Genomic DNA, 4,841 nt, shown 5'->3' on the forward strand with positions numbered 1-4,841 from the left:
CAGGAAGTTCACAGTTCACATATTGCTGAAGCCTGGCTTGGAGAATTTTGAGCATTACTTTACTAGCCTCTGAGATGAGTGCAATTGTGCGGTAGTTTGAGCATTCTTTGGCATTGCCTTTCTTTGGGATTGGAATGAAAACTGACCTTTTCCAGTCCTGTGGCCACTGCAGCTTAGTTCAGACATCACTAACTCTAATTTCAAATGCTCAAGCTCCGTGTTTGTGCTTCTGCTAAATTGCTAAGTTGCTTCAGTGGTGTCTGACTCTCTGTGACCCCTTAGAGCATAGACTGCCAAGTTCCTCTGTCCATGGGGTTTTCCAGGCAAAAATACTTGAATGGGTTACCATTTCCTTCTCCAGGGAGTCTTCCCAATCCAGGGGTTGAGCCCACATCTCTTACATCTCCTGCGTTGGCAGGTGGGTTTCTTACCACTAGAGCCACTGGGGAAGCTCCTGGGACGTTTCTGCCTCTGATTCGTGCTGTTTTTTTTTTTTTTTTTTAAAGACTTTTCATGTCTATTTTTCAAATGTTACAATTGCCTCGCAAAGCAGAAGACCCGATTTGCCTACTTACTTAAATGTTTTGCTTTTGTTAAGGTTGCTAAGTGTTTGATGGTGGCCTAATTACACTGCAACTTCCCTATTTCACACTAAAGAGAAGGCTCTAGAACCCTCTCATCACAGATGTCAGGAGGGGTGCTCTTCACTCAGCTTCCCCCAAACACACACACGCAGACACACGCACATAGCCATCCCAGCCAATGACAGAAGCCCTGGATGTCCAGTTCTAAGTTACGCAACACAGCACAACACACAGCCGATTGCCCAGGACGTGGAGAAATCCCATAGTAAACGAGGCAGCTTACTTTGGAAAAATGATCATTCCAATCATGAAGGAGTAAAACGTGAAAGACGTTTAAAATTCTTGTGTAGAACTAACTTTCACACAGCACTCGCTTTGCGAACCACACACAGAAAATTATCCGGAGCAGAAGCGATAATTTAATTTACATGTCAGAAACCCAGCCAAGAAAACATAGAACAGCTTGAGAATGCAGTGCTGCCAAGTAGCACGACTCAAAGATTCATTTCAACTCTGTAAAGAAAATATTTCCCCTCCCAATCCTGCAGAGCCCAGAAGAAAAAGCCTCGGGATGCCCGTGGGCTGGGGGGAAGGTGACAGTCAGCACAAGGTCCCTGACTTGCCCTCGGAAGGCTCAGCGGGTGGCGGTGCTGGGCTGTGAGCCACGCTCAGCTGTGGTCCAGAGAGGGAGGGACACCAGGAGGGACCACAAGCTGTGTCCAGGGGGTAAGTGTCATCTGCCGCCTGAGCTCTGAAGCTGCAGGAACACTCTGCTTCCTCCTCCAACAGACCAAGTGAGGCAGCTCTGCTACTCAGAAAGCAGAGTCTGGCTCACAGACTCCACACCTAGAAAAGCCAGTCTGCAGTCAGTTCTCAGGAGCGGGGTCACGTCTGGCTCACCTTCAGGTCCCTGGCACCTGATAGGTGCTGCCTTATGTCTCTCAGCTAAATACAGCCAACGATGCTGCCCACAGCAAGAGGACAAGGGTGTCCACCACGCATGCCCATTAGAGGGATGCTCGGTTATTCTGAGAAGCATCAGGCATATTGTCTGCCCCTGTCTGGAATATTCAGACAGACACCACTAGAAAGGTGCATCTGACCTGGATCTTGAAGGAGTAATCAGATTGCAGATGACAGAGAAAGGGTGCAGGCTGGCTGCAGAGAGGAGCTCCCAGCGGGGACTCAGTTCAGAGCAGGTGGTGGGGGAGGACCAGGAAGGACCCCAGAGGGGTGTTGGGATAGGGAGTGGGCACACAGGCAGCATCGAAGGTGCTGGGAAGGCATCAGACCCTGCTGAGCTGTGACGCGGCCTCACACGTGAGGTGCTATTTGGATCGAAATGACTCTAGTTTAGAGGTCATGCAGAAGGTGATGTGCAGAGAGGTCCACAGCGGGGACCTGGGAGAATTTGCATGTTGCCTCTAGCTTGGACTTACAGGCAGCCAGATGGAGGTGGTGGATGAGACACTGATGGATGGTTCAGGATCCAGGGGAGAATTAAATGGGCGAGAGGTGGGTGACTTTGTCCACATGTGTAGACGTGATGGTGTTGAAATGTCTGGAGGAGGCATTTGGGAGGTTGTGGGGTCTTGATCAAAGTAGGAATTTAGAAGGAAACATGTTTAGGGGTCTGGAAAGAAGACAATGGCTCTGGGCATGGTCTGAGGTGTTGGCTATGCAGCTGGGGCCCAGCAGAGCCTTGGAGTCTGAGGGGGTCAGGAGGTTAGGACCAGAGCTGTTTGGGGGATAATGTGGGCGAGGTGACTAGGGAGAAGATACATCATGGAGAAAGCGATGCCAAAAGGTGCCTGCATTTGAGAACCATCCACTGGGAAAGGTCAGGCTGGGAGAGACCATGGAGACTATCCTGAGGTGTGGTTTGAAAAGAGTCTGGAAACCGGGGACCCCAGGAGAGGAGAGGATCCAGGGAGAGGGAACTCAGTGAGGCAGATGGAGAGGCAAAGTGAACAGGTGGAGAAAAGCCATCAGCTGTCCTCACACCGGGAACACAGTTTGCTAGGACCCCACCAGACAAGGCAGATGCCGGAGGTGCAAAATGTGGATGTTCCTCCATGTCTTCCTGTCTGGAATCAGAGCCTAGGGGCTCAAAATATTTTGAAAGAGTGAGTATAGGAATGAACCTCATGTCCCTGTAAGACTGAGAAGCCGCAGAATCCGTCAAAGGGCTTAAAACGATGCCCGGTGCAAATCTGCACCATTTTGAATGATATTCTGTTGTTTCATTTGTCAGAAAAGTAATCTAGAACAAATATAACCATTAGAACTCTCAAGACCACTACTCCAGAGCTTTAGCCATTTGGGAATCAGCAAAGACAGGGACTCCCTACACGATGGAACCCCAGCCAGTGAGCATCACGGGTCCAGCTGATCTTGAGTCTAGGGCCCTGGAACCCCTTCATTCCTTGGGTCCTGAATGTAGTGATTATGTTTCTGATGGATGGCACCCCCTCTTCACCTACAACTGTTTAGGGCTCCATAGACGGGATAGCCGCCCTCCCCTGGAAAGTAGGAACTCAACAGTAACCATGGCTTTGAGTCTAAAGCTGATTTACCTGATGGACTGCTTGGCTGCGAAGTGTCTCTGTTCAGAGCAGAGGCAGCCCAAGAGCGGAGCTCATCCTCCTTCACGTGTTGGGGCTTGGAGGGGGGACTGTGAGGAGCGGTGATCCCAAAGTCTCTCTCTTCACAGGTAATTGTCTTTTGGCAACAGAGCCCCCTCCAAGCACCCCCTTCCTCACCCACAGGATTGTCTTTGAATCTGAACCAGATTTCCATAAACCACTTCTTGTCTGACTATTACTGAACAGATAAAAATTGAGGTGGAAGAAGCCAGAATACTTCCCACATAAAATTGGTGTGTTTTTTCCTTTCAAATGTTGATGAGCCTCAATTTCAGCAAAAGATACTTCCCATCGGCCTCCAGAGCTGAGCACTGGTCAAGTCTCCCTGGGCACAGTGGGACTGTTCAGGCTGGTCCTGTTCCAATCATAGACTAGGGGTCCTTGACGTGGTGAGCCAGAGCCCCTAGGAAGTGCTGAGTCCTCAGCCTAACAAACAGCAGTGTCTCCCCAGCACAGCCCATCGCCACTCGTAGGTCCTGGGCTCTGCCTGGCAGTTTCGTGCCTCTGTGTTTCCTGCTGTGATAGACATTTCTGCTCTTCACCATTGCCCAGTCCTTTTCTCCTCCATAACAAATGCTGAGTATCCTTCCAGTTCAGTTCAGTCACTCAGTTGTGTCCAACTCTTTGTGACTCCATGGACTGTAACATTCCAGGCTTCCCCGTCCATCACCATCTCCTGGAGTTTGCTCAAATTTGTGTCCATCGAGTTGGTGATGCCATCCAACCATCTCATCTTCTGTCATCCCCTTCTCCTCTTGCCTTCAACCTTTCCCAGCATCGGGGTCTTTTCCAGTGAGTCAGTTCTTCGAATCAGGTGGCCAAAGCATTGAAGTTTCAGCCTTAGCATCAGTCCTTCCAATGAATATTCAGGACTGATCTCCTTCCAGGAGAGCTCAAATTAGGTGGGGGCAGAATTGTTATGTGTTACCACCAGCCCAAGCTGTTCATCTTCACCATAAGACATACTAACAGAGCGTTCAAGTGGTGCAGCTTCCAAGTCTGGCTTTTGCTGAGTCTCCAGCTTGAAGGAAAGTTGCCCTGGACAGTTCCCAGAACTGCATCAGACTTTCTTGCCCTATAAGGGCAAGAAATCCAACTTTGCTTGCAAATGCCTGATATGTGGGAGACGTTTGTTGCTGAGCATAACCTCACCTATGCTGACAAATACACCTGCCTTGAACACTTAGAGCTTCCTCTTCTGAGTACCACCCAGCATCTGTGCCTCTGTGAAGTGCTCTTTTCCTCCACACCCACCTGGCTGGTCTTCCCCCGAGCCTCCAGCCTCCTGTGTTACTGTGGGTCCAAAGCCACAGTCAGTGCCGAGCTCTCACGGGGCACTTTGTCCCCAGGCCACAGTCACTGCCGAGCTCTCTCTCACGGGGCACTTGGTCACACTCTATTACAACCGCCTGTTTGCACGTCTGTCTCTCCCTCTCTGGCACAGGCTCCTTGAGGACAGGCGTTGTGTCTGTCTTATTTATTGTTATAGCCCCAGTGTGTGTTTAGGGATATTTGCCAAGCAAATGAATGAATGAAGGCTTCGTGAAGACAAGAAAAACTGTGTGATGCAGGCGCCTGCTCTCTAATTTGTTGTTTATGTGAATCAGGAGTA

Source organism: Bison bison, unplaced genomic scaffold (assembly GCF_000754665.1).
Source record: "Bison bison bison isolate TAMUID 2011002044 unplaced genomic scaffold, Bison_UMD1.0 scf7180017864456, whole genome shotgun sequence".
NCBI lineage: Eukaryota > Metazoa > Chordata > Mammalia > Artiodactyla > Bovidae > Bison > Bison bison.